At 38.9% G+C, this 13,783-nt stretch overlaps 1 pseudogene; it reads right to left on the reverse strand.

Annotated features, from left to right (window-relative positions):
* Positions 1 to 2,425: 2,425 nt before the first annotated feature.
* LOC100406028 (divergent paired-related homeobox-like) lies at positions 2,426 to 2,986 on the reverse strand (annotated as a pseudogene).
* Between the last annotated feature and the right edge of the window lie 10,797 nt (positions 2,987 to 13,783).

The following is a 13,783-nucleotide window of genomic DNA, read 5'->3' on the forward strand; positions in this document are numbered from 1 at the left end:
TAGTTCTATGTAGCTCTATCACGTATGATTATTAGACAGATTAGGTGTTTCCTCTATAATTGGTAATTTTTATAATGAAAAACATTTATAAATAAGTCTATTCATAAACGGTTTATTTATTTTTATTGAAAAATTTATATATATTTATGGTACAACATGGTGTTTTGAAATATTTATACATTGTGTAATGGCTAAAGAGTTAATTAACATATGCATCACCTCACATGTTTACCTCCATTTTTTGTGATAAGGCACTTAAAAATCTAATCTCTTAGCAATTTTAAGTATATAATACATTGTTATTAATTATAGTCCTCAAGTTCAATGTATTTCTCCCGTCTAACTGAACTTTGTACCCTTTGACTAACACTCCCTATTCCTCCTCACCTACCTTCTGTTCCTTGTAACCACCATTCTGTTTTCTGCTCCTATGAAACTTTTTAGATTCCACATATAAGGGAAGTCATATTTCCTTATTTTGTCTGGATTATTTTACTTAACATAATGTCCTCCAGGTTAATAATTCGTGTTGTCACAAATGAAAAGATTTTCTTTTTTAAGGCTGAATAGCATTCCATTTTGTATAGACAACACTTTTTTATCCATTTATCAGTGATGGACTAATTTTATAACTTAGCTGTTATGAATAAAGATGGGATGACCATGGGAATGCAGATATTTCTTTGACATGCTGAAATATGTTTCAGTATGTTTCTTTTGTTTCCTTTGGATAAATACCCAGAATAGGATTGCTGGATCATATAATAGTTCTATTTTTAATATTTTGAGGACCCTCTATACTGTTTCCACAATGTCTGTACTAATCATATTCCCAGCAAAGTATACAAAGTTTCCCTTTGTCCACAACCCCATCAAAACTAGCAGGTGTGAGGTGATATTTCATTGTGGTTTTAATTTTTATTTCCCTGATGATTAGTGGTGTTAAGGATTTTTTCATATACCTGTTGGCCATTTGTATGTCTTCTTTTGAGAAATGTCTATTCAGGTCTGTATTAGCTCATTCCTGCATTACTACAAAGTAATACCTGCAACTGGGTAACTTTTAAAGAAAAGAGATTTAATTGGCTCATGGTTACACATGCTATACAGGAAGCATGGTGGTGCTGGCATCTGCTCCACTTCAGGGGAAGCCACAGGAACTTTCGATCATGGCAAAAGGCAAATAGGGAGCAAGGCATCTTACCTGGCAGGAACAGGAGCAAGAGGAGAAGCAAGATTCTACACACTTTTAAACAACCAGATCTCACAAGAACTCACTATCACAAGATCAGCACAAGGGGATGGTGCTAAACCATTCTTGAGAAATTCACCTTCATCATCCAATCGCCTCCCACCAGGCCCCTCTTCAACTTTGGGGAGTGTGATTAGACATGAGGTTTGGACAGGGACACAGATCCAAACCACATCAAGGTTCTTTGTCCATTTTTAAATTTGATTTTTTGCTATTGAAAAAATATAGCCAAAAAAATCAAATTTATATATTTTATAAATTTTGTGTTGTAGCCCCTTATCAGATATATGGTTTGCAAATATTATCTCCCATTCTACTGGTTGTCTCTTCACTCTATTGGTTGTTTCCTCTGCTATGCGGAAGCTTTTTACTGTCATGTAATCTCACTTCTCTATTTTTGCTTTTGTTGCCTGTGTTTTTGGAGCAATATCCAAAAAAACTATTTTCCAGATAAAAAATGTCATGCAGCTTTCCCCGTTTTCTTCTAGTATTTTTATATTTTCAGGTATTATATTTAAGACCATTTTGAGTTGACTTTTTTGTGTGCTATAAGATATGGGTCTGATTTCTTTTCTTTTCCTTTTATTTTATTTATTTATTTATTTATTTTTTGCATGTAGCTATCCAATTGTCTCAACACAATTTATTGAAGAGATTATGCTTTACCCATTGTATATTCCTAGCACCTATGTCAAAGATGAGTTGACTACATATGCACAGGCTTATTTCTGGGATCTCTATTCTGTTCAATTATGTCCATGTGTCTGTTTTTAGGTCAGTGCTGTAGTGTTTTAATTATTATTTCTTTGTAATGTAATTTGAAATCAAGAAGCTGAAGCTTTGTTCTTCTTGCTCAAGATTGCTGTCATTATTCAGGGTTTCTCCAGTTCCATACACATTTTAGGATTTATTTTTCTATTTCTTGGTAAAATGTCATCAGAATTTTGATAGGGAGTACATTAAATCTGTAGATCACTTTGGATAGTATGAACATTTTAACAAAATTAAATTCAACAATAGTCCCATCTGTGAACTTGGGAAAGTTTTTCATTTATTTGTGTCTTCTTTAGCTTCTTTCATCAATGACTTGTAGTTCTCAAAGTCCTTCACCTCTTTTGTTTATTTCTAAGTATTTTATTATTATTATTTTCAACATATGACTTTTTGTATTTATCATCTCTCTCGACTTTGTAGAGATGAACAAGCAGAAGCAGAACTGAAGCTTGGATCGTAAGCTTGGGATTCCACAATGGGGTGGAGGAAGTACACATTAGCATCTTGACAGCAGCAAAAATGGACCATTCTATGGCCAAGGAACTCATTTGCAGGGACCTTGAAGTTGGGGTACGCGATGAGCTGGAACGAGGGTACCCGGTGACCCGTGTACACCAGGCCGATAGGGCGAGCAGTGCTGGGCAATCTGGGTAGCATGTCTGCATTTCTCTGGCCAACACCGGTGCTGACCCCACCCTTTGGTATTGGCGGTGTGGAGTTTCTTCTTTTTGCTGAAGATGCTTGCATTTGGCTTTCTTGAGTTTTGCTCTGTGGTTCCTGAACCAGACCTGCAATACTGCTTATTTTTGAGGCCATTTATTTCTGAAGGCTGGAGTTTGGATATGGATTCTCATTGAACAAGATGTTCAAATCTTTCAATTGCTGCTCAGTGAACATGGTTCATTTCCTGTGTGAATGCATCTGGTCCTTGCCTTTAGGAAGATCCTCTGAGCCTGGCATATTCTAATCTAGATGTACACCTGGGTTCAGATCAAGGGATAAAAAGTGTATTTTATTATTTTTGATGCTGTTGTAAATGAGGTTTTGTTTTTACTTTCCATTTGGATAGTTCATGCTAGCATATAGAAATGCAATATTTAGAGAAGTTAATAGCAATCCTTCTCAAATGCTTCCAAAAAACTGAAGAAAACTTCTAAATTCATATAATGAGGCCAGCATTATCCCCAATACAATCTTTGATTTTCATTTCTATGCTTCATTCACTGGAAGGAAGATTTGTGACCCTAGGCTCAGTGCCAGGGACTTTATGGAGCCAGGGCCCAGGCTATGAAGGTGGAAGGCTGAGTCATTGCTTTAAAGAACAAGGTTTTCTGATTGAATAGATATAAATTCCTTTCACATTCTTTACATTTAATTTATATTATCTTACTCTTCTTGAGATGACTTATAAATTCAAATATCTTTGAGGCAAACCTGATAAGGTATAATAATTTTTCCTTAATTTCTAAATATATTGCAGTTTCACATTTCTGTACTTTCTCATCCAAGTTTCTGTTCTTTACTTCTGAATGTCTTGTATGATGTATACATAATGAGGCTTGTAAACTGTGTACTCTATGTAGATTTTGCTTTTAATTAATGAAAAATTATTTTTTAAATATTTTAGGGTCATTGAATAGGAACAGCTATTATTTTATATAAATTTAAAAATAGTAAAACTGGATTTAAAATTTGTTAATAGCCTAATTAACTCTTAAAGCATTTTCATGTAAAATATATGAGTTAATATCTTCTTTTCCATTTTGTGTAGAAATTCTGAAGTTCCTGCTGACTGGATTTTGGCAAGACTGGATCCCAAATTTATATGCTGCAGACATTTCTCAAAGTTTATAGCCACAGGCAGCCTTCTCATTTTTCTGGGATTAATACCAGGCTCTCCAACTTTTAAAGGCTATAAATATATAATATTTGGGCTCAAACAGATTTAAAATTTAGGCAGCAGAAACAACCCTGGTGTTCATATAGAGGAGATAGGGAGGACAGCCCTGCCCACTTCTCCCCAGGTCTTCACGGCTGAGCTCACTTCCCCTGAGCTCGGCTCACTCTACTATCACCTGCAGGGAAGAGGGCACAGAGGAAGGAGTCAGGCTGTTCACTATTTGAAGGTCAAGAGGTCCTCATATTTGAACGCTAGTCTTCAGTCCTTCCTCTCATTACATAGGTGTTAAGTGATATAGCTCTGCCTATGTAAACCACCAACTTCCCACCACCTTCTCCATCAATACTTCTTTCTATGAACACTCTAGTGCTCTAAGATAAATTCACTCAATAAAATATTCTTTGTGCTCACCACTCCTGCCAAACAAATGCAGCTGCCATTTATCCTCCCCTACAAAATGCTTGATTCTGTAGGTTTTTCACCACCAATCAACAACTGATAATCACGTGATGAAGCATGATGCCACTGCATGTCATGGATCCCAATGTCTCACTGATAATGAGCTCAGCATTGTGCTCAAGCCCAAGGTGTGAGCAGACCAATACTCTAATCCTAACTTTGAGGATCTGTCTCCCAGAAACACTCTTGGTGTTTTATTAGCTAAAATCAGTTAGAGGAGAGAAATCAAACCAGCTAGCTTTTTATAGATAATTTGATATAAGGAATTATTAACTAGGTATGAAGTTGTTAACTAGGAATTGAAAAGACAAAAATAGAACACTAATGTATCATGGAGGTAGCAAGTGAAGGAAGCAGCTACCATTCCTAGAACTATTAGGATTGTTACAGCTTAACAGCTTGGTGAAGGGACTCCATGGAGCTGAAACTCAGACCTCTGAGGAGGTGGGTGTGGTCAGTTTACGCTGGTGTCTTTCAGGAAACTGATTCTGTGAATGTAGAAAAACTGCTACCTGGATTCAACTGATGTTGCATAGAAACAGGAAGCAGACAAGAGCCAACAAACAGGAAGGAGCACATCTTATTTCTCCTCCACCCTCGTGGTCTTTCTCTACACCCCTTAGAGGGCCAGCTTATAGACCAGAAATGTGATCTGAAGAGTCCAGGCCCAGCATCACAAATCAGAGTATAGTAGGCTTGCAAAGTGGAAAAACATAGCTTAATTGTTACCTGCAGCAGCTCAATTACACACCATAAGGTGTGCTTTTCATGGTATGGACTCCATACTTCCTATGTCTAAGCTCTACCCATGGCCTCACAAATGCTTTAACCCTAAGTGTGCAAAAACAAATCATGTGGTCTGGCCATGCAAGGACAGGACAGACCTGCAGAGGAGGCCTGAGCAAACTGTAAAAGCTAATTGGGTCCCTGGGTGGAGAATTCCAAGGTATTGGGTACAGAAAATCAGGTCTAGATATAGGCACATCCTCCATGGGAACATGTTTGTTCCCAGACTTTTGACCCCATAGATTAAGAAACAACTGAAAAAAAGGAGGAGAAATAGACTGTGGAACACTGATGAATTCTGCTTGGAACAATTGAAAGGCAGCATAGTGTACTGTTTGAGAACACCAACTCTGCAGCCTGGGTTTATAGCCAGCTTCTCCATTTGTTAACCATGCATTTTATTAACTTTTATTTTAGGCTCAGGGATAAATGTGCAGGTTTTTTATATCTGTAAATTGCATGTCATGGGAGTTGGTATACAGATTATTTCACCATTCAGGTAATAAGCATAGTACCCAATAGACATTTTTAAAATCCTCTCCCTCCTTCCACCCTCCCACCATTAAGTAGGCCCCAAAGTCTGTTGCTTCCTTCTTTGTGTCCACATGTACTCAATGTTTAGCTCACACTTATAAATGAGAACATACCATATTTGGTTTTCTGTTCCTATGTTAGTTCACTTAGGATAATTACCTTCAGCTCCATCAGTGTTGCTGTAAGGACATTATCTCGTTCTTTCTTATAGCTGCATAGCATCAAATGGTGTATATGTAATACTATGCAGCCATAGTAAAGAAGTAGATACAACATTTTCTTTACCCAGTCTACCGTTGATGGGCATTTAGGCTGATTCCATGTCTTTGCCATTGTGAACAGTAACACACGCATGTATGTGTCTTTATGATAGAAAAATTTACATTCCTTTGGGTATATACCCAATAATGGGATTGCTTGGTTGAATGGTAATTCCGCTTTGAGTTATTTGAGAAATCATCAAACTGCTTTCCACAATGGTTTAACTAATGTACACTTCCACCAGCAGTGTATACCTCCTCCCTTTTCTCTGCAACCTTGCCAGTACCTGTTACTTTTTGGCTTTTCACTAATAGCCCTTCTGACTAATGTGAGATGGTATCTCATTGTGGCTTTGATTTGCATTCTCTAATGATTAGTGATGTTGAGCATTTTTTCATATTCGTGTTGACCATGTGTGTGTCTTCTTTTGAAAAATGTCTGTTCATATCCTTTGCCCACTTTTTAATGGGGTTGTTGATTTGTCTAAGTCTCTTATAGATTCTGGATGTTAGGCCTTTGTTGGATGAACAGCTTGTAAATATTTTCTCCCATTCTGTAGATTGTCTGTTTACTCTGTTGACAGTTTCTTTTGCTGTGCAGAAGCTCCTTAGTTTACATCCCATTTCACAATTTTTGTTTTTGTTGCAATTTCATTTGATGTTTTTGTCATGAAATCTTGGCCAGATCCTATGTCCAGAATGGTATTGCTTAGGTGTCTTCCAGGGTCTTTACAGTTTTGGGTTTTATGTGTTTACATCTTTAATCTATCTTAAGTTGATTTTTGCATACAGTGTAAGGAAGGGGTCCAATTTCAGTCTTCTGCATATGGCCAACCAGTTATCCCAGCACCATTTATTGAATAAAGAGTCCCTTCTCCACTGCTTGTTTTTGTCAACTTTGTCAAAAATCAGATGGTTTCAGGTGTGTGGCATTATTTCTGAGCTCTCTATTACATTTCACTGGTCTATGTGTCTGTTTTTGTGCTAGCACCATGTTGTTTTGGTTACAGTAGCCCTGTAGTATAAAAGACAGGTAGCATGATGCCTCCTGCTTTGTTCTTTTTGCTTCAGATTGTCTTGGTTACTTGGGCTCTTTTTTGGTTCTATATACATTTTAAAATGTTTTTTTTAATGATTCTGTGAAGAATGTCATTGGTAGTTTGATAGGAGTAGTACTGCATCTGTAAGTTGCATTGGGCAGTATGGCCATGTTAATGATATTGATTCTTCCTACCCACAAATGTGGAATGCTTTTCCATTTGTTTGTGTCACCTCTGATTTCTTTCAGCCCTGTTTTGTAATTCTTGTTAATGAAATCTTCCACGTCCCTGGTTAGCTGTATTCCTAGGAATCTTATTCTTTTTGTGGCTATTGTGAATGAGATTGCATTCTTGGTTTGGCTCTCAGATTGGATGTTGTTGGTATATAGGAGTACTACTGATTTTTGTACATTTAGTTTGTATTCTGAAACTTTGCTGAAGTTGTTTATCAGATCAAGGGGCTTTTGGGCAGAGACTATGGGGTTTTCTTGGTGTAGAATCATACTATCTGCAAACAGATGATATGATTGACTTCCTCTTTTCCTATCTGGATGCCTTTCTTTTTTCTTGAGTCAAGTATTTTAAGGAAAATTATTTAACCTCTCTATGCTTGTTTTCTCATCTACAAAATAAAGATAGTACAGAATCTGCACTATTATGACCAGGGTTGTTATGGAGATTAAATAAGCTATAACACATAAAGTCACAGGACAATGCAATTATTCACAGTCTTTGAAGTGTCCGTAGAACATCCAGTAGGCAACAAGATGTGTGAGTCTAAATTTAAAGGAGAGATCTGAGCTGGAGATGCAGACTTGACACCATGTGAGAGGGAGAGAGAACTCCCAGGAAGTCTTGGGAAGAAGACAAAAGTGCCACTGATGGAACTCAAAAGCCGAGACATCCAGGGCACCAGAAAAGAGAAGTACATGAGGGAGCAGCAAAATACCTCCCCATTCAACACACACACTAACACACCTATCTCACATAGGGTAACATTGCTGGACTGTACAACCTCATCCTCCTGCTCAGACTCACAATAACCCATCAGAGAAAGACTTCTTACTGTCACACTTGCAAAATTGAATGCAAAGTCACACTCTTCAGGCAGTGCCTCTAGAACACAACAGCCCACAAAACTGAAGTGGCAGCACAAACAGGACTGACTTGTCTATACTCACCATTTCCACTTGTTCCCATATCATTCACTCTTCAGGCTATCACAGTCTAGTTTCCACCTACTGCACTCCCTTCAATCCCATTTGGCAAGTCACCAAGATCTTCTTGACACATAAAACAGACATCTTGCCACAGTTGATGCTGCTGTCTTCTCTCTGAAGCTCTGGTTCTTGGAACCCTTGCTGCTGCGTATTTTCTAAATTTTAGACACTACTCTTTTGATTCCCTTCCGAAGCCCATCTTAGCGTCTGCACAGGTTCTACTTCCTTGGTATTTTAGCCAAGTTTCCCTGCCATCAACACCAGTGATGTTATTAATGAGCATAACGGGTGTTAGAATGATCTTTTGTGTTGATATTACCGATGCCCACGACATGTGAATTATGGTACAGGCACCCACTGCCCCCTTATATAAACACAGGACAACATTTAGCATTTAGTGATTTGTAATATCCTGTATACTTTTGAATTATGTCCTGGGCTCAGATTACATAGGTTCTGCCTGAGGGGAGATCACAAAAATAGCTGAAAGAACTCATTAACAGAGATCCTGTTTTGGGTAAAAATTTCTGTATTTACTTCTCCAAAGTGGGAGTGGAGGTTTATTTCTAATAAGAAATCTAAAAGAAGAAGAAGGAGCAGGAGGATGATGACAAGGAAGACCAGAAATAGGAGAAGTAGCAGGAAATGCCAACATGCAGAGGCCAAAACAATTGTGATGCCATGGGAATGGTGTTACTGTTAGTTTTATGCAGAGACTAAATGGGCATAAAGCAATACATTGGCTGCTCCCTGAATATCTTGATGTTCTGAAACCACTGAAATGTTGATTCTTGCACAATAAAGCCATTTGTGATTCTGCCAAGATTTTCTCTGTTATAATATTCAAGTGCTGTAAGTGCAAAAAAAAAATCAAAGAGGTGGTAAGACAATAACAGAGATTTTCAGATAAAATGTCAAGACGCTGTACAGCAGAGGAAAGGGGTCGCCAATGGGAAGAGTCCTATGGCTTCCTTCACTTAAGTCGCCTAATATTGCACATAAGGTCAAGTATTTTGTGACATGGAGAAGTGGCTGAAGATTAGCCAACCTGACCAGCCATCACTGAGTCATTGCTACTTTATGTCAATCATATTTGCTAATGCAAACTATGATCAGGTTTTGTATTAGTCTTCCAGGGCTGCCACAGCAAATCCTACAGACTGGGCAGCTTAAACAATAGAATTTATTTCTCACAGTTCTAGAGTCTGGAAGTCCAAGGTCAAGGCAATCACAGGGCTGATTTCTCCTGAGGCCTCTCTCCTTGTTTGCATACAGCCGTCCTCTTTCTGTTTTCTCACGTGGCCATCCTTGGACTGTGTTGTTTGTGTTCTAATCTCTTCTTCTTATAAGAACATGAGTCATATTGGATCAGGGCACATCCATATGACCTCATTTTACCTTAATCACTTCTTTAAAGGCCCTGTCACCAAATATAACCATATTCTGAGCTGCTCGGGATTAGGACATTGACGTATGAACTTTGGAGGGAGGGACACATCTCAGCTCCTGGCAGGTTTCCTCCACCACATTTTAATATTATAGGAAATAATGGCGGGCAGGAGGGGAGGGGAGGAAGAGAATGGGTAAAATATGCATACGAGGTGGGATAGAAAGATCCACAGAAACCAGGAAAATCAATGTACAGAGTGAACGTGAATATCACAAACTAGATGAAATGTTTATCCAGAGACTATATACCATCTAAAAATTGAAGAGATTATTTCAAATTAGAAGACACTTAACAATGATGGTGGCCTCCACGATGGCCCATAGGGCCCCCTCCTGGCTTCCAAACCACACCCTGTCTCAGCTCCTCCTATAATGTTCCAGGGCTGGTCAGGATCCAGGGAATGTCACTTGGAGATTAAGTTGTGAAGTCTTGTAGCTTCTGTCTAGTTGTTCATGTTGCCCCTCTCTCTCTCTCTCTCTCTCTCTCTCTCTCTCTCTCTCTCTCTCTCTCTCTCTCTCTCTCTCTTCCCCTCTCATGTCTCTTGCTCTGGGGAAAACATACTGCCCCTTTGTGAGCAGCCTGTGGAGAGGTTCATGAGATGAGGAGCTGTGTGAGGAGCCTGGAGGCAGATTCTTCAGCACCAGCTGAGCCTTCAGCTGACCACAGTCCCCACCGAGAGCTGACATGACCTTTAAGGGATCCTGAACCAGTTATTGCATTCCCAACACTCAGAAATGTGGTCAGTTGTGAGCAGCCAACTTTTGGAGTTAATTTGTTATGCAATGAGAGATAATACAACAATCTAAGCTAAACTTGTATTTTATGGATGAAAATATACTTTATTCAATGTACATGCATAACTTTATGCTCCTCTGTTTATTCATCCCCATTAAAGTATTTTCATTAGATCCAGTCCTAAAAAACAAAAAGAAGAAAAATATGATTTTAGTTTACAGCATAAAAATATTTTTACAAGCTTTTTTTTCCCTAACAGTAAGGAAGTGTTGAAACAGGGACAGAATTCTTGAAGGATGTTGGTGATTTGCATGTAATGCTAACGAGGGTTCTCCTTCCTGGCTTTACAAGGATTTGAAATTCTGTTATTTATGTTTTGTTGCAGCATCTCTGTGCTGCTAACTTTATCTCATAAAATTTTATAATATTTAATTCTCCAACTCTCTTCTTTATACCTGTTGTTTATATAAGTAGTTAACTAAACCCCAGTTGAATTAGATAAAGCAAACTTTCATTACTAGTCTTCATATGAAACACTTTTATTAAATCCGTCACTGACATTTTCCTTTTAATTAAAAAGGCATTTTCAGGACTAAATAGTATTGCCCAGTTTTGAGCTACAAAACCTCCAGGCATTCTCACAGCAGCATCAGCACCATTTTCTAACAAAATGCTGCAAGTTCTGAGACAGCAAGTGAAATAATTTAACAACCATGAAAACTAAGAAATATCATCAACAAAACATGTTTGCTATGGAAGTGGGGGTGTCACACGGTCTGATCATCTGGATCTTTTGGCCCCAGGTTTCTCATATCCCTGAGTCCCCAGGCCGTATAGTTCCATCAAGGTGTCAGCAAGGCTGGCTCCTTCTGGGGGCTCTAGGGAGAACCCAGGTTGCTCTCCTGCCTCCCAGTGGCCACCAACAATCCCTAAGTTTCTGGGCTTGTGAATGAACCACTCCACCCATGCCTCTGTCTTCACACCTTCTCTCTGTCTCATGTGTCCTCCCTTCTGTCTGTCTCATCTTCCTCTGGATGGCCCCTATAAGACATAGGACCCACCCAGGTAACAGCATGATCTCATCTTGAGATCTTTAACTTAGTTACATCTGCAAAGACCTTTTTTTCAATTCACAGCTTCCAGGGATTTGGAGAACAACTTTAGGAGAATGGGGCACAGTGAAACCTAACACAGTCTCTATTTTTCTTCTAAATCCTCAACCCCAAATACAAGAGAGAAAATGCAAGTAGCATTACCTAATTGCTTGCACAATTTTATTTTTCCAATAAGTCCATGGGCTCTATAAGAATTATTTATCTACATTTTATCAATTAAAATATTGAACACAAGGTGTACATGATGTATATGACCAAGGTTTCACTACTTATGAATGAGATATGAATAACTTACAACAGAATCCCTGACTTCCAAACTGCCCAGTTGTAAAGAATTATCAGAATCCAGTCCTGCTTTTTTTCAGTCACTGAGAGATGATGAAGGCTGCTCTGTGACAAGGAACAATAGTCTGGTCACTGCAGAAACTTTCTGCAGGTCCCCCTTTAATGCTTGCCTCCAATACCACCCAACATGCAATCCAGAGGATCGTTTTCAAAAATCTGAAGACAGCTATTATTTCTTTGAAGTATTCATATCTGCACCTTATTCTCCAGGTTTTATGAACCTTTTCTGATGGTGTCTGGTCCTGTATTTGTTATGATAGCAAACGTTCTTCCAGGGCTGTATCTGCCCTGAGGGAGCCTGTGGGACTTGGTGAAGATGCTGTCCACTTGGGAACCTTGAAAAGCCTCAGGACTGAACAGTGCACACCAGCATCATGGAAGGAGGTGATTTATAGCCCATGATAATTCATGGGAATGTTATCAGGAGAGAAGGAGAGAAAGGGAGCAAGAATCTACAAATGGGAACTCTGTCCTCAGCTTAGAAGTGTTTGTCCTTAGGAAGTCCACAAAATGACTCAATTCTCCTCTTTGTAGCTCTTGATATGCTAATAGGCTTTTAAGAGATGCCAAACAGTTCAAGGACAAGGAAAAAGAAAGCCCATGCTTCATGTCCAGAAGCTAGTCTGATGACCACAGCCAGGTCTCAATATTATTATAAGCTGACCAGATGCTCGCAGCTAAACCATGAGCAATGTCACCGAATGTCTGGTCAAACAAGATAACTCTGAGGCCATGACAAACTGAGACAAAACAAGGTCACTGTGAAACCCACAAAATACCAAACATCTCTTACACTCAGCTAAAATGTGTGGCTGCTGCTTCTTTACCAACCATAGCTTTATTCCTGCTTTAGTCTGCCCTTACCTGTAAATCTACAGATAGAATTCCTTTAGATGCCCAATGATAGAATTGCTACCATTTTCTGACAACCTTAAATCCAAAAGCAAATGCTGAAACTAGGTAGAGCTTAAGTCAAGTATCATTAAGATAATCAAATTTTAATTATTTTTTGAGATGCAGTCTTGCTTATGTTGCCCAGGCTGGAGTGCAGAGGCTATTCACAGGTTTGATCATAGTGTTCCACAACCTTGAACTCCTGGGCTCCAGGGACCCTCCTGCCTCAGCCTCCCAAGTAACTAACACTTGCCACCACAAGTAGGTGCATGCCACCACAGCCCACTAAGTTTCCACACCTAGTCTTAGTTACTGTCAGTGGCTTGGATGAGACACAGAAGGCCTTAGTTTTAAGCATGGAAAACATAAAGCCAGGAAGAACAGACTCATTTGTGAAAGGAAAATAAAAACTCAGTACCGTTTCACTCTGCCAGAAGGAAAATATTAAGCTGATTAAGCTGAAAACTGAGTCATGCAAGAAGCTGCCTTTCCCTTTTGTTCCTAAGCAGATAGCTACAGATAAAAGGTTCAATATCTTATGGAAAATGCAGGTTTACTGAGTGTGAGATGAATAGATGTAATTGACTATTCCCCTCCCTGTTCCTTTTCTCTTGCAACACGTGGATTGCCATACCCTCCCCTTTTCCTCTCCAGCCCACCTTTTGCCTTTAAATACTAAAGCTCTCAAAGTCATCTTTGGAGAAAGGCACAGACCACAGACTGTTTCTGTGATTCCATGCTTTTTTCTTTCAGCCATATCCTTAACCTTGGCAAAATAAACTTCTAAATTGATTGAGATCTGTCTCAGATATTTTTTGGTTTAGATGCTGCATGCATGAATCCTGACCTTAACAGTAATAGCAGCTAATGTTTATTGAGTTGCTGCTATGCCAGGCACTGCTCTAAATGCATTCCCTGCATTAACTCACTCATAGAACAACCCTGTGAGATGTGTGCAATGCCTAACCCCACGTACAGGAGAGAACAGAAGTAAAGCGTTATTAAATAAAACTGGCCCA

The sequence above is a fragment of the Callithrix jacchus genome, chromosome 13 (assembly GCF_049354715.1).
Source record: "Callithrix jacchus isolate 240 chromosome 13, calJac240_pri, whole genome shotgun sequence".
NCBI lineage: Eukaryota > Metazoa > Chordata > Mammalia > Primates > Cebidae > Callithrix > Callithrix jacchus.